At 42.7% G+C, this 23,663-nt stretch overlaps 1 long non-coding RNA gene across 1 annotated transcript in view; it reads right to left on the minus strand.

The window, feature by feature from the left end:
• Nucleotides 1-1,745: 1,745 nt before the first annotated feature.
• Nucleotides 1,746-23,663, minus strand: part of LOC134935381 (uncharacterized) — a 112,766-nt gene continuing 90,848 nt past the window's right edge. The window contains exons 3-4 of the long non-coding RNA XR_010180101.1: nucleotides 4,021-4,155; nucleotides 1,746-1,845 (exon numbers count right to left, since the gene is read on the minus strand). This is a non-coding gene — a long non-coding RNA (uncharacterized LOC134935381). The remainder of the gene's footprint in view (nucleotides 1,846-4,020; nucleotides 4,156-23,663) is intronic.

Below are 23,663 nucleotides of genomic sequence, written 5' to 3' on the forward strand. Positions count from 1 at the left end.
TTGAACCGTAGGTAGGGCAAATGTAACATGTGCAGAGAGATTTATATTTGGTTGGGTTATATTTTTCTGTGCATGGTAAATACTATATGCTTGATTTCTACACTGCAATTTAGATTTCAGTTTGAACGTACCCCACCCATATATAAATCAGCCAATTAAGAGAAGAGGCCCGTGTGCAGTCTCCATCTGGGCCCCCTCCTTTCTAGCCAGCAGCTCAGTAGACTCTGAGCACCAGGATCACTAGGGGACCCTAGCGCTGTACCAGAATCTAGTGCGCATGCACGGGTCTCCAGGGAAATGCCGCAGCGGCCATTTTCCCTGTGATTTCCCTGTGAATGCTGGAAAAATGGCCACTGCACTATTTTCCCAATTATTTGTGCAGTGCTGCTGCCAACAACTCTGGTAGGACAAGTATTTTAGAAATGGGTGCAGGGTGTGTGGTGTAGGCCCCCGTAGGCACAGGGGCCTGTGTGCACTGCACTGTCTGCACACCTTGCACCCATTATAGATACGCCACTGAGTTAGAGCCTTAAGAAGAGATTGCATTTATTTCTACTGTTCTCAAAGTGTTTTACAAATAATGCAATAACAGGTAAACTCATTTAACATATAATAATAATAATAATAATAATAATAATCATTATTATTATTATTATTCCTAAATATACATGTACATTATTAATATTTAACTATATTTAATTATAGTAAACATTTGTCCCTATTTGGACATAATACACCTTCAAATATTGGTAAATTGAAATAATGCTCATCTTAGTAATATGTTCTTCAAGCCAAGGTCACACAGCTTCCGTTCAGACTGCTGAGACAGCTTTGAATGGATGACTGTTTTGTAAACTTTCTAACACACTGCTGAAAATGTAATTACTCTCAGTTTAAAATCTAGACATTACTGTTGTTGTATTTTAATGCCCTTTATAACATGCATGCTTCTTTAACTTAGCAAAGCTCAATCTTGACCATATAAATTAACGAAGAATGCAACAAAAGCTGCAATAAAAGAACTTTATCCTCCAAGCCTTCAAGTTGCAGCTAAATGAGATTTCTTTGAAATGCAGATCAGTTTAACTAGATTAGTGAATTTTAGCTCCTGTCAACATCATAACAAAATACAAATACAATTGTTCGCTGGCCTTATCTTCATGCTTCCATCTGCTGCCTTGTTATTTACTTTCCTTGATTTACTATGCAGATCTAAATAAGGCACATCAAGGAGGGCTTACAACACAATGGCTTCTTAAGCTTTACATCAAGGTATTTGAAACTGAAGCCCTGAAAGGGCTGCCATCAAAGACATATCTCTAATGAACTTCCATATCTGAGAAGGTTTGGTATTTAATACTGCTGTGAAAAGGAAGAAAAACAAATCAGAACAGCCTTCGAAATAAAATGCTAGGAAATCTTGATGAGATTAGCACCTACTGGAATTAATATCCCAATAAAAGTAATGTATTGCACTATACAGAGTTAACTCCCAACCTTGTTTAAAATCAGTGTCAAATAGGCCATAACAGCTGACAAGGTTGAAAGGTCATAATAGGATTTCAATGTTTTCATAGAAGACAATGAAACAGCTTTGGCTCTTTAATCAAATCTTGTAAGTCAAATTATCAGTAGCACACTGATGTAGATCACCAGCAGATCCAGCAGAGCTTTAATTTTACAAATATATATTTTATTGTATCTTTTTCAAATTTAGAACAGCATCACTGTGTACAAACCTAATCTTAAATGACAGCAGGCACCATTTGTTCATCAAAATCACTATTCCATTTCCACCCCCACAGCAATCTACGCTTGCTCAAGGAAAAGTCTTCTGTCAGATGGCTTGAAAAATAATTCATAAGTATATATTCTGTTATCCTTACAATAAAGAGAACACTTTTTATTTTAGTTCCATGACCAGCTAAACACAGGCAACCTTATAACTAAATATTAAAATAGATATCACACAATAGTTTGCTTTTTGGAATAAAGTATATAATGACTTGAAGAAAGTAGTTCACTTCATTATGAACCCATAAGGAGAAACTGTTAGCCACCAAAGTCAAGATGACACTTTACAAGCTTCAGTGCCTGTAAATTGTGCTGTAGGCTCACCAGATGATGAGAAATAAGGTACGCATTTGTATCCCTTGGCCTTTGGGCACATTGCACTTCTAGCTAGTCTTATATCAGAGATGGAAAACACCTTAATTTTTCTGCAGATCTTTCTATGGTGGAAATGTTTAGCTAGTGATAAAGAGCTGATTATCTTTTGTCCTTTGTATACAGACAATAACTATGCAGCACCCATTTTCGCAAATAAACTCATATTTGAGGACAAGCAAATAGCTATTTCTAATGAAATAACTCCAATTATCACCTTTCTTACTTAGCTGTAAACAGCACGGTATGCTGCTTTTTCATGAACAATGCTTGTTGTAGAACAGGTGCTTGAACAGATTTTACCTTATGCTGACCGTAGGCATAAGCAGCATTTATTAGCAACAGTTTGGGAAGTAATGTAACAAAAGATAATTAAAGCCTTAGCAATTTAAATAATCTGTCAGGTAAACTACTATTCCTTGAAAATATTTGACATTACCATTCTTATTTCTTCTCTTTTTCGTCTGTCAAAATTCATATCACAATGCATCGTTAATACTTTTATCTTAATTGTGACAGTTAGTTTTAGTGCTATTTTATTACATTGTTTATTCAGAAAGACTTTTATGCTGCACTATTTGTACAGAGAATAAAAATAATCTACATTTTCAGTCACTGATTTGGAACAAAAAAACAAACAAATTTATATAACATCAACCAGGCCCAATTTAATTAGAAATCCAGAGATGTAAATAGCCAAAACAGCAGCTCCACATAGTCAACACTCAGTAGCGTACGCAGGGGGGTTCTGGGTACCCAGAAACCCCCCCCTAATGGACTGAATGCCTTTTTAAGAGACAGATGTGTCTCCGTGTCAAGGAAAGCAGCGACTACGATCGCAATCATGATCGCAGTTACCGCTGCAGTGCAGGGAGCTCTTGCCGGGAAAAGCTATCTGCCTACATAGAGGGTCCAACTGCAACAGCAACTCCATACTGATGTCCTCACTGTTCCGTGGCTGGCAGTATCCCTCCTTCTGCAACCCGGATGCACTCCATATGCTTGTAAAAAATGTACCTTATGTGTGTGGTGCGTTATGTATGTTTGTGTGTATGTTCTTTTTACACAAACTTATAGACACACACACACAAATATATATATATATATATATATATATATATATATATATATGTAGGGGGAAGCAGCGGCACTCGCAGGTCTTGAATACATGCAGTAGATAATTAACCCATCAGGTCTCTATGTCAACGTTTCAATTCATTACATAAATTTTCATCATAAATTTGATGTCCTAATGAAAATTTATGTATGTTCTTTTGATGGCACCCAGGCAAGTTGGACTGTTTTTGTGAATGCCGGTCACCTACCAGTCGGTCTATCTATCTATCTATCTATCTATCTATCTATCTATCTATCTATCTATTTATATATATATATATATATATATATATATATGTATATATATATATATATATATATATATGTATATATATAAACAGAAATCCATATAAGAAAGGCACTCGGAGTCAGCAGTAATGCAAGATACCTCTTGTATTGGTCATGTCGATACAAGAGGTATTTTGCATTATTGCTGACTCCGAGTGCCTTTCTTATATGAATTTCTGGACGGATGCACCGGAGCAAGCTGATCCCTTTAAGTGAGTGCCAGCATATCATGGATATATATATATATATATATACAGACATATGATGAAGAAGGCGGCACTCAGCAGTCTGTTAAAATAGTGTAGAACATTCGTTCTTTATTTAGGGTCCTAAATTTCAAGGATAAATTCCCCATCTTCAGGGACAAGCAGATACAAACAACCACAAAATACAAACACATATATACCTTAAAAACGTCACGTATGGTGATTGAAAAACTATATCTCTCACCTGTCTGTCATTACCATTTGGTGCTTACAAGCACAAAGGGTCCGGTGGTCGTATGTGACTGACATCATTGGGCAGCGGCAGACAGGTGATTGGAAACCTCGCAAGCTGTTAGGCATTGCTAGGCGACGCTTTGTCCTAAAGAAAATCACACATGCATTTAAAAAAACAGCAACATTGTAACCAATAACATGATACTATACATATAGTCTTGAAAATGCAGGAGTTATTTGGGGTATTCACCTAACCAGTTGATTTAGTTATACTACTATCGAGTTTACAGATATTACAGAAAGCATTGCAATCCCAATGACTCATTTAACCTAATGGGCAATAAGGTGTTGAGAGTATAGATCCATCTGCTCTCCCTCTGTAATAGTACTTTATTGTGATCTCCCCTCATAAGGTCCCAAGGTACATGGTCTATTAATATAGCTCTTATTGAAGCTATACTATGTCTAGCCTGTACACAGTACCGTGCAACAGGCTGTTCATTGCGCCTTGTTTCTATGGATGCTTTAATGGAGCTGTGATGTAGTGCCATGCACTCCTTAAATTGCCTTTGTGTCTTACCTATGTAAGATAGCCCACATGGGCATGTTAACATATAAATTACATAGGTGGTGCAGGTTAAAGGAAAAATTATAGTGTAGCGCTTGATTTTATGTGGATGGCCAAAAGAATTGCCAACAACCAGTGCATTACAAGTGGCACAACCTAGACATCTAAAGCAACCTGGTTTGCGACTTAAAAAATTACCTTTTTTTGGGAGGCTAATTTAGTAATATCCAATTTGACTATCCTATATTTAATGTTAGGTCCACGTGTTAAAGCTGTGGAGAAGTTTAGAATTAGCCATTGCTGGCTAATTCCACTTACAGTGGAGTTTCTGAGGGCACCATTATTTTATACAGTACCAAAGATTCACAAAACACTAAACTAAGCTGCCTGGGTGATCCATCGTGTCAGCTAGACAGTCCCTGTATAATCTAATATCTATATATCGGACTGCGTACAAAATATACCTTCATACCTCAAGGATACAACTGCTTTGTTAAACCAACTCAAGGCCTGTGGTGTTCAAAAAATTTAGACTATTCTATGTAGTGCAGCTTATATACCTGAATACCACATGAACAGGGTATAGAAGCTGTCAGGACACTAATTACTAATAATGATGTATATGTGGGTCAACCAATAGAATACTTTTTGGATTTGCTAAAATTGGTATTAACACGTAATTATTTCTTGTTTAATGGTAGATTTTACCTACAGAAGGCGGGGTGTGCAATGGGGTCCTCAGTGGCCCCATCGTACTCCAATGCCTTCATGTATGTGGAGGAACAATGATTATTCTACAATAATGCTATATTGTTATATTGTTGGAGCCTATTTCACTATATTTTCGTTATCTAGATGATCTTTAGATATTTTGGACTGGTCCCCAAATAGAACTCGTTAAGTTATTGGACAAACATAACAGCTCCAACAGTGTAGTTAAATTCACCTACCTAGTCAGCACAGATAGTATTAATTATTTGGATGTTAAACTCTCCCTTAAGCAAGGCATTATAGACACACAACTGCATTCCAAGGAAATAGATAAGAATACCCTGCTATCGCATAGTAGTTTTCATCCTGTATTTTTTGCATAAAGGTCTACCCTACTCACAATTCTTACGTGTTCAGTGGATCACATCCAATCCTGACATGTTAGATAAAGTGTTATTAGAAATTAGAGAGGTGCACCAGAAATTTTTCAGGTTTTGAGTTTTGGTTTTGGATTCGGACGTGTTTTGGCAAAACCTCCCTGAAAATTTTTTGTCGGACTCGGGTGTGTTGTGGAGTCGGGTGTTTTTTTTTTTCAAAAACCCCTCAAAAATAGTTTAAATCATAGAATTTGGGGGTAATTTTGATCCTATAGTATTATTAACCTCAATAACCATAATTTCCACTAATTTTCAGTCTCTTCTGAACACCTCACACCTCACAATATTATTTTTAGTCCTAAAATTTGCACAGAGGTCGCTGGATGACTAAGCTAAGCGACCCAAGAGGGCGGCACAAACACCTGGCCCATCTAGGAGTGGCACTGCAGTGTCAGACAGGATGGCACTTAAAAAATTGGCTCCAAACAGCACATGATGCAAAGAAAAGAGAAAAAGAGGTGCACTGTGGTCGCTGGATGGCTAAGCTAAGTGACACAAACACCTCAATATCACAGGAATTATTCGTTCTAATCAATGGTATTATCGGTCCAAATCACTGGAAGAAAATGACAAAATCACAGGAATTATTCGTTCTAATCAATGGTATTATTGGTCTAAATCACTGGAAGAAAATGACAAAATCACAGGAGTTATTTGTTTTAATCAATGGTATTATTGGTCCAAATCACTGGAAGAAAATGACAAAATCACTGGAATCATTTAGCAAGATCACTGTAATTAATAATTGATTATAAATCACTGATATTAATTGGTAAGATCTCGCTATCGCCTGCCTAGTGAAGTGGAATCTAGATGGGATTTTGTACCGGGGTCACAATAACTTCATCAATTGTCTAAATCCCAATGCACTAATGGCGGAAAACGGGTGCATGTTTAACAGCACACTGATTAAACTGAGAACTGATTATACTGATCAATCACTGATTATACTGAGCACTGATTTTACTGAGCACTGATGATGCTACGGAGAACTGACACTGAGCAGCGAGAACAGCACTGGACTATTGTACTGTAGTATACTGGTCACCACAATGCTGCACTATACTACTATATACTGCTCACAACAATGCAGCACAGATATGGATACTTGAAGTGACACGGAGCTGCAAGATACAGCAATGGCCTACTGTACTGTACAACTATATACTGTTGGTCACCAAAATGCTGCACTGTACTACTATATATACTGCTCACAAAAATGCAGTACAGATATGGAATAGATACTTGCAGTGACACGGAGCTGCAAGATACAGCAATGGCCTACTGTACTGTACAACTATATACTGTTGGTCACCAAAATGCTGCACTGTACTACTATATATACTGCTCAAAAAAATGCAGCACAGATATGGAATGGATACTTGCAGTGACACAGAGCTGCAAGATACAGCAATTGTCTACTGTACTGTTCAACTATATACTGTTGGTCACCAAAATGCTGCACTGTACTACTATATAAACTGCTCACAAAAATGCAGCACAGATATGGAATGGATACTTGCATTGACACAGAGCTGCAAGATACAGCAATGGCCTACTGTACTGTACAACTATATACTGTTGGTCACCAAAATGCAGCAGACTGAGCACAGATATTTGCAGCACACTGAGCACAGATATGGAGCTTTTCAGGCAGAGAATGTAGATATTTGCAGCACACTGAGCACAGATATTTGCAGCACACTGAGCACAGATATGGAGCTTTTCAGGCAGAGAACGTAGCCACGTCCTCTCCGTTCAATCTCCAATGCACAAGTGAAAATGGCAGCGACGTGCGGCTCTTTATATAGAATATGAATCTCGCGAGAATCCGACAGCGGGATGATGACGTTCGGCCGCGTTCGGGTTAACCGAGCAAGGCGGGAAGATCGGAGGCTGCCTCGGAAATGTGTAAAATAGGTGATGTTCGGGGGGGTTCGGATCTCGACGAACCGAACCCGCTTATCTCTATTAGAAATGTTTTAAAAAAATTGTGTCCAGGGGTTATGAATGGAGAGAATAAAATGCTTTGAAGCAGAAGGTCCTCACAATTCCTAGAGATAAGACCTTATCCGTCAAAAGTCTTCATGTTAAACAACCTGAACAGACAATCATTCCCTGGGTAAAGAAATATAATGCTAATAGTCGATACACTGTCAAGAAAGCAAAACAAATGTGGATATTAATTAACACAGACCCAGACTTGCCGGCAATGGTTAATTCTAAAATTCTCCACAGCTTTAAATGCGGACCTAACATTAAAGATATTATAGTCAAATTGGATATTATTAAATTAATCCAAAAATCCAAACTCATTTTTTAAGTCGTAAACCAGGTTGCTATAGATGTCTAGGTTGTGTCACTTGTAATGCACTGGTTGTTGGCAATTCTTTTGGCCATCCACATAAAACCAAGCGCTACACTATCATTTTTCCTTTAACCTGCACCACCACCTATGTATTTTATATGTTAACATGCCCATGTGGGCAATCTTACATAGGTAAGACACAAAGGCAATTTAACATCACAGCTCCATTAACGTAGCCATAGAAACCGGGTGCAATGAACAGCCTGTTGCACGGTACTGTGTACAGGCTAGACATAGTATAGCTACAATAAGAGCTATATTAATAGACCATGTACCGTGGGACCTTATGAGGGGAGATCACAATAAAGTACTATTACAGAAAGAGAGCAGATGGATCTATACTCTCAACACCTTAGCGCCCAATGGGTTAAATGAGTCATTGGGATTGCAATGCTTTCTGTATTATCTGTAAACTCGATAGTAGTATAACTAAATCAACAGGTTAGGTGAATATGAATACCCCAAATAACTCCTGCATTTTCCAGACTATATGTATAGTATCATGTTATTGGTTACAATGTTGCTGTTTTTTAAATGCATGTGTGATTTTCTTTAGGACAAAGCGTCGCCTAGCAATGCCTAACAGCTTGCGAGGTTTCCAATCACCTGCCTGCCGCTGCCCGATGATCATAGTCACATGTGCAGAGGCGTAGCATGTAGCCATGGCATCCGGAGCAAGCTCACGTCATGGTGCCCCCCCCATGTATACTCAAACACATACCCATCACCTACCTCAGACACAGCCCCATCATCTTCCTCAGAACCCAGACCCATCACCATCCTCAGCTCCCAGCCCCTTATCTTCCTCAGCCAGAGACCCATCTTCAGCACCCATGAACTCCCTCAGCCATCATCCTTTTACCTTCCTCAGCCCCCCACTCCATGACCTACCTCAGCCCCCATTTCCATTACCTCCCTCAGCTCCCAGCCCCCTCACCTTCCTCAGCCACAGGCCCCTCATCATCCCCAACCCCATCACCAACCTCAGCCCTCACCTTCCTAAGACCTCAGCTCCATCACATTCCCTGCAGCAGAAAACTGAATTATGCCATGGTAGAGCTCCTTAAACACATTACACTTCAGTAGAGCCCCTTATACACATTAAGCCAGGTAGCTCCTTATACACATTACACCAGGTAGCCCATTATACACGTTGTAGCAGGTAACCCCATATACACATTACCCTGGGTAGCCCCTATGTACACTTTATGCCTGGTAGTCCTTACATACACATTATGCCAGGTAGCCCTTACATACACATTGTGCCAGGTAGCCCTTACATACACATTGCACCAGGTAGCCCCATAGACAAATTGCGCCAAGTAGCCCCATATGCACAATGCACCAGGTAGACCCATATAAACATTGCCCCAGGTAGACACATATACACATTGCACCAGGTAGCCCCATATAATCATTGCGGCAGGTATTCCCATATACACATTATGCCAGGTAGCCCCATATATACATTACACCAGGTAGCCCCATATACACATTATGCCAGGTAGCCCTATATGCATATTGCGCCAGGTAGACCCATACACACATTGTGCCAGGTAGACCAATATACACATTGCACCAAGTAGCCCCATATAATCATTGTGCCAGGTAGACCCATATACAGATTGCACCAGGTAGACCCATATACACATTGCACCAGGTAGACCCATATACACATTACGCCAGGTAGCCTCAAATACACATTGCACCAGGTAGCCCCATATAATATTTGCACCAGGTAGCCCCATATACACATTGTGCCAGGTAGCCCGATATATACATTGTGCCAGGTAGCCCCATATACACATTGCACCAGGTAGCCCCATATACACATTGTGCCAGGTAGCCCCTTATGCACATTGTTCCAGGTGACCCCATATAATCATTGCTCCAGGTAGCCCCATATAAACATTGCATCAGGTAGCTCCATATAATCATTGCATCAGGTAGCCCCATATAATCATTGTGCCAGGTAGCCCCATATAATCATTGCGCCAGGTAGCCCTTACGTACACATTTTGCTAGGTAGGCAGGGAAGAGTGTGAGTGTGTTTGTGTCACACTCCCTGCAGTTCCGGTACCTGCCACTCTGTTTTTCTGCTCCCTGCAGCTCCGGGACCCACCACTCCATTACTCCGCTCCATGCAGCACTAGACCCGCAGTTGTGACAAACTGCGGGTCTAGTGCTGCATGGAGCGGAGTAATGGAGTGGTGGGTCCCGGAGCTGCAGGCAGCGGAAAAACGGAGTGGCAGGTCCCGGAACTGCAGGGAGTGTGACATAAACACACTCACACTTTTTCCTGCCTACCTAGCAAAATGTGTACGTAAGGGATACCTGGCGCAATGATAGCTCTTTGCAGCTATGGGACCCACCAGTGCCCTCTGACAGTTTTGGCACCTGGAGCTTGCGCTCCACCAGAACTGCCTTCCCTATGCCCCTGTACATGCGGCCACCGGACCCGGAGCGCTTGTGAGCGACAAACGGTAACGTCGTACAGGTGAGAGATATCGTTTTCCAATCAGCATACATGACGTTTTTAAGGTATATATATGTTTGTATTTTGTGGTTGTTTGTATTGACGGTCCAATACCCGGTTAAGCAGTTGCTTTACATGTAACCAAAGATACATAAGCAATTAGTCAACCCTCCAAGTAGGCCCACAATAGCAGCCAGGGGTTCATTGTATCAACTCATTTCCATATATTTGGATGCTTTGCTACAGCCTTGTGTGCAGGCAAAACCAACCTTCTTAAAGGATACCACTAGTCTACTTGTGGCCCTAAGGCAGTTACCATCCCTGACCGACACATGTTTACTTTGTGTGGTGGATGTGAGCAGCATGAATACCTGCATACCTCATAAGGCGTGTATACAGGCTACTAAATAATTTATTATGAATAACCCCCTGTATAGGGGTCCACCTGTTGAACATTTTGTGCACCTTCTATGGTTGGTGTTGACGAGAAACTTTTTTTCTTATGATGACCGTGACTACTTACAACTGTCAGGGTGTGTGATGGGGTTCAATGTGGCCCCATCGTATGCAAATGCATTTATATTCACAGTTGAGGAGCATTTATTCTTTGACAACAGGGAGGTGGCTGACAGGATACTAACTTATTTTAAATTTATTGATGATCTGTTGATTATATGGGAGGAGGCAGAATGTGATTTCGTCCACCTGATTGAAACACCTAATGCTGGCGACAGCCCTGTTAAATTTACATACACCTTAGATGCCAAGACCATGAATTTTCTTGATGTGAGTCTTACCAAAATCAATGGTAGACTATCTCCAGCACTATTTACTAAGCCCACATAGAAATAATTTGTTACAGGCAATTAGTGCACATCCAGCCCCTTTAAAGAATGCTTTGCCTTACTCCCAATTTTTGAGGGCTCTCCATATCTGTGATGATAGCAAAGTGGGGATTAGACAGCTAGAGATGATGTTTATGAAATTCCTCCAGAGAGGGCACAAGGAGGTCGATTTGATTAAGGCTAGGAATGATGCTCTAGCGGTACCAATGGAACAACTCCTTGTACCCAAAGTTAGGAATACTAACACCAATCGTCATGTATGGGTTAGTAAATATACGCATATGAGTACTCATATTAACAACAAAGTGAAATCCTTGTGGCCCATGCTCACGTCTGACAAAGAATTGGGGGCCCTGCATAACAGGTCCCTCATGACATGTTACAGACGTGGCAAGAACCTTAAGGATTACTTGGTACGTAATGATGTGTCTCAACTGGGTAATAAATCTAGTAGCACCTTCCTCAGTAAACCTAAAAACAGATGCTACAAATGTCCAAACTGCACTACTTGCAGTTTTTTACAGACTGGACCCTCCTTTTATCACCCATATACTGGGGTAAAATTCAATATACGGCACCGACTTAAGTGTACCAGTCGTTTTGTGGTTTATGTTATATCTTGCCCCTGCTCAAAAATCTATGTTGGGAAGACTGAGGTCACCTTTCGTGAAAGGATGGCTCAACATCGCACTGCCATTCGGGCACCCATCAATACTGGTTCAAGTATTCAACCGGTGGCATGCCATTTTGTTGAGGTTAAACACAATCTGTCATCTTTACGTTATAGGATTATAGATCATATACCACCCTTGTTAGGGGTGGTGATAGATCTGTTAAATTGTTGCAGAGGGAGGCTGAGTGGATCCTACAGTTTGACTCTCTGACCCCTAGGGAGTTAAATGAAAATATTGGCATGCAGGTTTTCTTATAGTATGTAAAAGCGCAAGGAAGCGCTGAAACATTGCCTAACAAGCTGCTGTTTGAGTCTTCTTTTCAGTCCTGAGTGCCGCCATTGGAGGATATATTGCACATAGCCTTTGGCTATTATGTGAGGAGGGCACCGGGTGCAGTTTCTTTTCTTGTGGTTTCCAGTGAGTGCCGGAGTTGGGAGATTGTATATATATATATATGTGTGTGTATATATATATATATACCTTTTTTTAACACCCCCTTGGAAAAATCCTGCGTTTGCCACTGACACTAGGTTAATTGACTCAAATAAGAGAATAAAGACCACAAGCTGCACTTTCAGCCAACACTCAAAGAATCAGTGGGGGTAAGAAAACCATCGTGGACGTGTGGTGAGGTAAATTGTTTAATAGGAACTGGCTAGTACCAGCGACAGATTTACACACTATATATAAGGCCAAGGGATCATGTGGGCATTATACACAGGTGCAGCAGTATATACTGTTGCAAATTTGGTGAGTTTTGATCACAGATGTGTGGAAAAGGTAAGCAGGGGACACACTGCCTCACCTGCCATAAACCAGTAAAAATGATTTGAATAATACAAGAAAAATGTTATATCTTCTTTGTATTTTTCTTATAATTTTTATAGTCAAAACCCAGGTGTATATTGGAGTATGGCCCTGCCTCACCCGCTTCACCTAACTGCACATCATTGCGGTGAGGTTAGAATACTCACCAAAACATGTAGGGATTTTGATCATTGGGATGCCTCTGTGGGGATTGTAGCTCCGGGATATCGCACCCAAGTGACCCAACCGATTCACACACACACACACACACACACACACACACACACACACACAATAATATATATATATATATATATATAGTACATATATCTTTGTATATTTTTGGGTAATTGGTTCTTTTTTTTGCAGCAGCAGTGAGAAAGGTGAGCTGATTATAGATTTTTTCTTGTTTGTGTTGATTAGCGTGTGCTTGTGTGAAGTGCAGTGTTAATGTTAGTGTAGATTTTATTTTTCTGTGTTTATCTTGTCTGTCTTCTGTGTTTTCTGTTAGTATGGAGGGGTAGAGGAGAAGATGATATGGAGGATAGGGAGCCAGTGGTAGGTGAGGATGCACAGGAGGTGATGAAGGGGAGGAATGAGAGCCATCCAAAACCAAGTCAAGGAGACATGTAAAGTGCTTATATAATGAAAATGTGGCCAGAGCCGGATTAAATGTGTGTGGGGGATGGGGGGGGGGGGAAGGGGGGCAGGAGACACATTACCATGATCTCAGGGGCCACCTGTGCCTGCCGTTTGCATAATGTTGGTTTTTTTATCAGAGACGGAGATAGCCTTGTCTCTGTCCCTACACCAGCTGTCACCATGCAGGAGCATGATTGGAGCAGCCCCACATACAGGCTGCTCTTCAAAGACAATCCGGTAGAGTTGGACAAAACAGAGCCAGTCCAGGGGCCGGGCCCCAGTGCTGAGCAGGGTTGTGTGGGAGCAGAAGCAAGTCAGCACCTTGGACAGTGGCTACCGGCTACACTACAGCTGTGACTCCAGGGGGTTCTCTGCTCTTATTATCCTGGCTTTGAGCCGGCTGGTGGACAGGAAGCGCCTGGTGGTGGGGATGGTGCTGCTGCTGGTCATCCTCATCCTGGTGCTTGTCAACTCGGTGCCACCTCCACCCACTACAAGATGCTGGGCACCTACAGGATGGACTGCAACCCCTATGGCCCCAAGCACTGCCATGGAGGATCCGGTGCCGGAGCACAGCCTTCTCCAGTCCCTGCCCACCTTCATCCAGGGGCTGAAAGGGGAACCAGGCCGGACAGGTAAGGCTGGCCCCAGGGGCCCCCGGGGGCCCTCCCTTTCCTCCCTTGTCTTAAGTACCTTAATCCAGCTCTGAATGTGGCACTGGTGGCAGCAATAGTATCAAATTATGAAGTTATCCTTTGTAACCAGGCCACAAAGATATAAGTGCAGCACAAGCAGCAGATATGGTCCACGGTCCTATGCCAGAAATAGAATTGGTGTCTCCCTCTGTAAAATAGGGATAGTGTGCGCCATAGGAGCACACCACAAAATAGGGGTGTGGCTTCATGGGGCATCCTTTAGTCACATTACACAGCATAGTAGTGTCCGTTAGTCACATTATACCACATGGCAGTGCCTGTAAGTCATATTACACTGCACAGTAGTGCACGTTAGTCAAATGACACTGCACGGTAGTGCCCATTAGTCACATTAAACCCCATAGCAGCATCCGTTAGTCACATTACACATTATAATTTATCACCTGCCAAAGATTCATAAAGCTCGGGAGACACTGCCACGCCGCCCAATTGTTTCGGGAATAGATTCTATTTCGGCTAGGATATCAGAATATATAGATATTAATATAAAAAATTATGTTACACAATTAAAATCTTATGTAAAAGATTCAACATCGATCTTGCAGACTCTTGAAAACTGTGTCTGGAAGGATAGCTATTTGTGGGGTACGATCGATATTAATTCCTTATATACCTCTATACCTCACGAGAAAGGGGTGGATTCTATAAAAGCAGTTCTGTTAAGAGACTCTGAAATAGGGTGTGAGAGAATGGATTTTATTCTAGATTGTCTGTATTTTGTTTTAAAACAACTATTTTAAATTTTGGGGGGAATATTTCATACAATGCTGTGGGACGGCGATGGGGATGATTTGCGCCCCAAGTTTTGCTAATCTTTATTTAGGAGAATGGGAGCAAGAATGTATTTACTCTAATAATCCCTATACTAAAAATATAGTTCTATTTAAACGTTAAATTGACGACCTGTTGGTGGTATGGGAGGGGTCAGAATTGTTCAAAGAATTTGTGGAATTTATACATGTTAATGAATATAATTTAAGTTTTACCTTTAATATTCATAAAAAGGAGATTCAATACTTGGATTTAACACTTAGAGTGGAAGGTTGTTCTAAGGGTTTTAATTCTTGTACCTATTTCAAACGTGTTGACAGTAACAATTATTTAGAGTATAACAGTTGCCATTATAGTAAATGGAAAGAAAATCTTCCTTTTTCTCAACCAATATGATTAAGACGCACATGTAATCATGTTGATAAATTTGAAGAACAAGCACTGATACTGTATATGTTAAAAGGTTACGTAGAACTTAGTAAGGAGACCGCACTGGTTGTAATAATTGGATAGTGAAACAATAGGATGGTTATCTCCCAAGAAAAGCCAACTTATTAATATGCAGGAAAGTCCTGTATTTAAAGTACCCCACACATGTTTAGCAAAACAAAGTTGCCTATTTTATGTGCTGTGGGTTTACTGTTGGCGGTGCTCCCCTAGAGCCTGAATATTACACGTTAATATCCAAAAAAAGAAACAATTGACTCTGTTTGGGAAGCACTCTTACTTAGGAAGATGAGTATATTGTACCTCAGTACACTGAAAAGATAGGATAAATTAAATTAAATTATATTCCGTACTTTCTAGAGTTAACGGAGTTCCTTCTGAGAACAAATAATTGCAATGCGAATTTATGTAGAATATCAACTTATCCTATTGTTAAATACTGGATAAATAATAGTAGTGAACTGGTATTTGCTGTATATTAAGTATATACTATGGAAGAGTCCCCCCCTCAATATTTAATGACTGGGAACACTTTATATATGAACCCCCATTCAGCCTGCATGTATCCCCTTTTTTTAATGGGATACATGCAGGCTGAATGAGGGTTCATATATAAAGTGTTCCCAGTCATTAAATATTGAGGGGGGGACTCTTCCATAGTATATACTTAATATACAGCAAATACCAGTTCACTACTATTATTTATCCAGTATTTAACAATAGGATAAGTTGATATTCTACATAAATTCGCATTGCAATTATTTGTTCTCAGAAGGAACTCCGTTAACTCTAGAAAGTACGGAATATAATTTAATTTAATTTATCCTATCTTTTCAGTGTACTGAGGTACAATATACTCATCTTCCTAAGTAAGAGTGCTTCCCAAACAGAGTCAATTGTTTCTTTTTTTTTATATTAATATGTTAAAAGGTTCCAAGAGAAAGGATATCCACAGAGTTTAATAGAAGCAGCCCTTCATAAAGCTAGGTCTTTAAATAGAAAATAATGAATTTGTTATAAGGAGAGATCTAATATAAGTTTAAAAGAAAAGAACCAGTTTACCTGCTCATTTGTGACACAATATAATGCACAGGGGACTATTATTCGGAAATTTCTGGATAAGCACTGGCACGTATTAAAAATGGATCCGGTACTTAAAGGTACGATCCCTGATAAACCTGAAATAGTTTTTAGAAGGGCCAAATCTTTAAAAAATCTCTTGGCACCAAGTGAGTTACCTTTATTACCTTTAGAAAGCAAAAGCATTGGAAAGAGCTTTTGGAAAAAAACTGAAGGTCTTTTTGCCAGCGGCAGCTGTAAAATGTGTGTACACGGTCTTGCCGGTAAATAGACCTTTAGTGACAGTGAGGATAAAAAAGACTTTAAGATAAAGAGTCTTATAAATTGTAACACACCACATATGTGATCTACATGCTCGTTTGTGCATGTGGGAAAAAATATATTGGAAAAACGAAGAGAGTACTAAAGTTGCGCATTTTAGAACATTATAGAAATCTTAAAAATAAATGTGTGAACCATAGTGTACCGTGGCATTTTAAAACCTGCCAGGATGGAAATCCTCATCTGATGTGCTTTGTGGGTTTAGAACATGTAACTTTAAATCATCGCAGAGGAGATAGAATGAAACTCCTGTCCAACAAGAGACGTATTGGATTCTTACACTGAACACTTTGCACCCTGCTGGTTTAAACGATCGGTTTGAAATTACACCTTTTATTGATTAACGTTTGTTTGCTGTTAGCGATAAGATAAATATATTATGATCAAGAGGTTTATTAAGGGATTTATTGTTTTATCTTTCCCTCTTATTTAAAATTGTTTTAAGTAATATTTTAATTCACTGTTGTATTGTGTTTAATATAACATATAACTATGTTATTATATGCTTAATGCTGGTGAAATATTTTGACAGAATGTTAAAAATATGCTGTTATTATATGACTGCTATTTATTCATTAAGGGTGTAATTACCGGATTGAATTTAGCACTATTCCGCCATTGATTCACTGCGGGTGAGATCACCTGATTGAACCAGTGGGGGATAAAAGAAGTGACTGAGCTATGCTAGGCCAGCCCTCTGACGAAGTCCTGTGATGACGAAACGCTTAGGGGCGTGGCCTAGCGTGTGGACTGCTGTGAGGTGGTGAGATTCCCCTGATGCGGTGAAGTCCTTTTTGAAATAAATGTTATACGTACGGGGGTTGATACTGCCTGCTGTGGTATTTTACCTGTCTGTATATGGAGAGTTGATGGAATAAAATCTACTTTTAAACGGATTCATGCACTATAGAGTACCCTTTTTATTTGTTTTTCTATATATATCTATATCTATATATATATATATTTATATATCTCTCTCTATATATATATATATATATATATATATATATATATATATATATATATGTGTATATACATATACATACAGTGCATCCGGAAAGTATTTGCAGAGCTTCATTTTTTCCACACTTTGTTGTTACAGTCTTATTCGAAAATGGAGTAAATTAATTTTTCCCTCAACATTCTACACACAATACTCCATAATGACAATGTGAAAAAAGCTTTTTTGAGATTTTTTAAAATGTATTAAAAATAAAAAACTAAGAAATCACATGTACATAAGTATTCACAGCCTTTGCTCAATAGTTTGTTGATGCACCTTTGGCAGCAATTACAGCCTCAAGTGATTTTGAATATGATGCCACAAGCTTGGCACACCTATCTTTGGGCAATTTTGCCCATTCCTCTTTGCAGCACCTCTCAAGCTCCATCAGGTTGGATGGGAAGCGTCAGTGCACAGCCATTTTCAGATCTCTCCAGAGATGTTCAATCAGATTCAAGTCTGGCCTCTGGCTGGGCCACTCAAGGACATACGCAGAGTTGTCCTGAAGCCACTCCTTTGATATCTTGGCTGTGTGCTTAGGGTCGTTGTCCTGCTGAAAGATGAACGGTCACCCCAGTCTGAGGTCAAGAGCGCTCTGGAGCATGTTTTCATCAAGGATGTCTCTGTATATTGCTGCATTCATCTTTCCCTCTATCCTGACTAGTCTCCCAGTTCCTGCCGCTGAAAAACATCCCCACAGCATGATGCAGCTACCACCAAGCTTCACTGTAGGGATGGTCTTGGCCTGGTGATGAGCGGTGCCTGGTTTCCTCCAAACATGACTCTTGTCATTCATGCCAAAGAGTTCAATCTTTGTCTCATAAGACTAGAGAATTTTGTTTTTCATGGTCTGAGAGTCCTTCTGGTGCATTTTGGCAAACTCCAGGCGGGCTGCCATGTGCTTTTTACTAAGGAGTGGCTTCCGTCTGGCCACTCTACCATACAGGCCTGACTGGTGGATTGCTGCAGAGATGGTTGTCCTTCTGGAAGGTTCTCTTCTATCCAGAGGAATGCTGTAGCTCTGACAGAGTGACCATCGGGATCTGTGTCACCTCCCTGACTAGGGCCCTTCTCCCCCGATTGCTCAGTTTAGATGGTCGGACAGCTCTAGGAAGAGTCCTGGTGGTTCCGAACTTCTTCCATTTACGGATGATGTGCTCATTGGGACCTTCAAAGCAGCAGATATTTTTCTGTACCCTTCCCCAGATTTGTGCCTCGACACAATCCTGTCTCGGAGGTCTACAGACAATTCCTTTGACTTCATGCTTGGTTTGTGCTCAGACATGCACTGTCAAGTGTGGGAACTTATATAGACAGGTGTGTGCCTTTCCAAATCATGTCCACTCAACTGAATTTACCACAGGTGGACTCCAATTATGATGTAGGACCATCTCAAGGATGATCAGTGGAAACGGGTTGCACCTGAGCTCAATTGTGAGCTTCATGGCAAAGGCTGTGAATACTTATGTACATGTGATTTCTTAGTTTTTTATTTTTAATAAATTTGTAAAAGTCTCAAAAAATCTTTTTTCAAATTGTCATCATGGGGTATTGTGTGTAGAATTTTGAGGGGAAAAAATAATTTATTCCATTTTGGAATAAGGCTGTAACATAACAAAATGTGGAAAAAGTGAAGCACTGTGAATACTTTCTGGATGCACTGTGTATATGTATATATATATATATATATTTATTTATTTTTAAATATATATACTAGGTGGTTAATCGCGCCCTACGGGCGCTCTTAACACCGTCGCAAGGGGCTACGCCCCCTTAAACCCTGCACGCCTTTCTAGGGTTTAATATTTGTATTATATGGAATATTACCTGAGAGCTGTTTGTAGCCATTTTGCACCCCAGTGGGAGTCTTAAAAATGCTTTCCCCCCCCCATTGACATTAAAAAAAAATCCCCCCCCCCCACCAGATATAAAAAAAAATTGTGTGTGCGCCTGGCAAGGGGGAGTGGCCATGTTAAAATGTGCTTGACTTCTGTAAAATGGGCGTGGCCTCGTGTGAAAAGACGACCTCACACTCCAGTTTGGCGCCCCTGGAGCAACAGATCACCGGCACCACAGGGAAAAAAAATAATTCCACAATAATAAGCCCCACACAGTAATGCCCCCCTGCACCATATTATGTCATACACCTCATGGCCTTGATACACTAAATCCCCATTTTACATATGACGGCAGACAAGAGTCCCTATTTTACACATTACAGCAGGCAAGAGTCCCCATTTTACACATTACAGCAGGCACGTGTCCCATTTTACACATTGCGGCAGGCAAAAGTCCCCATTGTACACATGACGGCAGGCAAGAGTCCCCATTTTACACACTACGGCAGGCACGTGTCCCCATTTTACACTTGACGGCAGGAGAGAGTCCCCATTTTACACATGACGGCAGGCAAGAGTCTCCATTTTACACATGACGGCAGACACGTGTCCCCATTTTACACATTACGGCAGGCAAGTGTCTCCATTTTACACATTACGGCAGGCAAGTGTCCCCATTTTACACATTACGGCAGGCACGTGTCCCCATTTTACACATTACAGCAGGCAAGTGTCTCCATTTTACACATTACGGCAGGCAAGTGTCCCCATTTTACACATTACGGCAGGCACGTGTCCTCATTTTACACATTGTGGCAGGCACAGTCCCCTTTTTACACATTGCGGCAGGCAAGAGTCCCCATTTTACACAGGAGGGCAGGCAAGAGTCCGCATTTTACACATTATGGCAGGCAAGAGTCCCCATTTTACACATTACCGCAGGCACGTTTCCTCATTTTAGACACTACGGCAGGCACAGTCCCCTGCTACAAAGAGAGAGAGAGAGAGAAAGTTTTAGTTACATTTGCACTGCAGCGGCATCCGCCGACCAGAAGTTCTCTTCCATCCCGATTCTGGCTCTTTGTTCGGCCTGGGCTGCCTCTCGCTGCGTGTCCCGGGAAGCTCCCCCTCCTCCCTGTCATCAGTACTATGCTCGGGGGCGCAGGTAAGTGGAATGATGCGTTTGTGTTGTGAAGTCACAACACAAATGCACCATTGCATGAAACTCCGGGCCCCAAGTGGAATAGTAATGATGTGGAGGAGGGCGAGCACAAACAGAGAGACCTAGAGCCGCAGCGGGCACCACATGCGAATGCACACCGCGCCCACCACAAGAAATGGCTGTGTATTACCTGCATTCCTCATTCTGTTAGTAGTTAAATATTGGCCGACTAAAGGGCGTTCGATGGTGAAAGGGGTGGGGAAGTGGGGGCCGCGGATGGGGTAGGGGGACCAGAGGTGCTGCGGGTGTGGGAGGGGCAGGTGTGGGTTTGTCGCAGATGGGGGAGGGGTTCCGGAAGTGCTGTGGGTGGAGGAGGGGCGGGGGTACAGCGGGTGGTTTAGGGGGTCTGGAAGTGCCGCGGATGGGGGAGGGGCAGGGGTGCGGCAGGTGGTGGAGGGGCGGGTGCTGGTGTTCCGGGTGGGTGGGGGGGGACAGGGGGCCAAAAGGTATGGAGGGTGGGGGAGGGGTGGGTGCAGCGGATGAGGAAGGGGGTCTGTGGGCGCTGCAGGTGGGGGAGGGGCCGGTGTGTGGGTGCCATGGGTGGGGGAGAGGCAGGTGCTGGTGTGTGTGTGGGGGGAGGAAGGGGAGTAGGGGGTTCAGAGGAGTTGCGGGTGGGAGCAGCGGATGAGGGTGGTGGTCCAAGTGTGCTGTGGGTGCATGGGTGGAGGAGAGACGGGTGTGGGGCGGGCTGGGGGAGTAATAAGCCCCGTATGTAAGGGCAATAGAGGATGTGGATGTATTGTAATCTCTCATGTCAGGGGTTACACAGGGAGCCCCCTTTTTACCTCAGGCAGAGTGAGTGATTGGTGGGCAGGCCTGTGCAGCTGCCATTTGTGGTCTGTCCTCCCCTCTGTCCTGCGGCATGCTGGTGGCTGGCGGGCAGGGTGGTGGTCGTGCAGGCCCGCTGGTATTGTCTGTCCTGGACGCTGCTGCTCTCCATACTGGCGTCCTCCGGCCGGTGACAGGCAGTGGCCCCCAAGGCTCCCCATCCCACCGCACATTCGCAGCTTGGCGCAGCGCTGCCGCAGCTGCGCGGCTCAGCTAGGAGCAAGGAGTCCTCTCGGGGTGACGGTGATGAGCTCTATCTGAAGGCAGCAGGTATTACTGATGGGGGGGCGAGGGCTCATCTGCTGCAAAACACACACACTATATATATATATATATATATATACATATACACATACATACACACTGTGGGGGGCAATGTATATTTGGCACTGTGGGGGCAGTGTATATTTGGCACAGTGTGGCATTGTATACCTAACACTGGTGGGGGGGGGAATGTATATCTGCCACAGTTTCGGCATTGTATATCTGGCACAGTGTCGGCATTGTATAGCTGGCACAGGGGGCCAATGTATATCTGGCACAGTGTGGGTATTGTATATCTGGGCCTGTGGGGGCAATGTCTAACTGCCACTGTGGGCCCATTGTATATCTGCCACTGTGGGCTCAATGTATAGCTGGCACTGTGGGGGCAATGTATAGCTGGCACTGTGGGGGCAGTGTATAGCTGGCACTGTGGGGGCATTGTATAGCTGGCACTGTGGGGGCATTGTATAGCTGGCACTGTGGGGGCATTGTATAGCTGGCACTGTGGGGGCAATGTATAGCTGGCACTGTGGGGGCATTGTATAGCTGGCACTGTGGGGGCATTGTATAGCTGGCACTGTGGGGGCATTGTATAGCTGGCACTGTGGGGGCATTGTATAGCTGGCACTGTGGGGGAAGTGTATAGGTGGCACTGTGGGGGAAGTGTATAGGTGGCCCTGTGGGGGAAGTGTATAGGTGGCACTGTGGGGGCGGTGTATAGCTGGCACTGTGGGGGCATTGTATAGCTGGCACTGTGGGGGCATTGTATAGCTGGCACTGTGGGGGGCAGTGTATAGCTGGCACTGTGGGAGCAGTGTATAGCTGGCACTGTGGGGGCAATGTATAGCTGGCACTGTGGGGGCATTGTATAGCTGGCACTGTGGGGGCATTGTATAGCTGGCAATGTGGGGGCATTGTATAGCTGGCACTGTGGGGGCAGTGTATAGGTGGCACTGTGGGGGAAGTGTATAGGTGGCACTGTGGGGGAAGTGTATAGGTGGCACTGTGGGGGCGGTGTATAGCTGGCACTGTGGGGGCATTGTATAGCTGGCACTGTGGGGGCATTGTATAGCTGGCACTGTGGGGGCATTGTATAGCTGGCACTGTGGGGGCAGTGTATAGCTGGCACTGTGGGAGCAGTGTATAGCTGGCACTGTGGGGGCAATGTATAGCTGGCACTGTGGGGGCATTGTATAGCTGGCACTGTGAGGGCATTGTATAGCTGGCAATGTGGGGGCATTGTATAGCTGGCACTGTGGGGGCAGTGTATAGGTGGCACTGTGGGGGCAGTGTATAGGTGGCACTGTGGGGGAAGTGTATAGGTGGCACTGTGGGGGCAGTATATATCTGGCACTGTTGGGGCATTGTATAGCTGGCACTGTGGGGGCATTGTATAGCTGGCACTGTGGAAGCATTGTATAGCTGGCACTGTGGGGGCAGTGTATAGCTGGCACTGTGGGGGTAGTGTATAGCTGGCACTGTGGGGGCAATGTATAGCTGGCACTGTGGGGGCATTGTATAGCTGGCACTGTGGGGGCAGTGTATAGCTGGCGCTGTGGGGGCAGTGTATAGGTGGCACTGTGGGGGCAGTGTATAGGTGGCACTGTGGGAGCATTGTATAGCTGGCACTGTGGG

Source organism: Pseudophryne corroboree, chromosome 6 (assembly GCF_028390025.1).
Source record: "Pseudophryne corroboree isolate aPseCor3 chromosome 6, aPseCor3.hap2, whole genome shotgun sequence".
In the NCBI taxonomy this organism is placed as follows: domain Eukaryota; kingdom Metazoa; phylum Chordata; class Amphibia; order Anura; family Myobatrachidae; genus Pseudophryne; species Pseudophryne corroboree.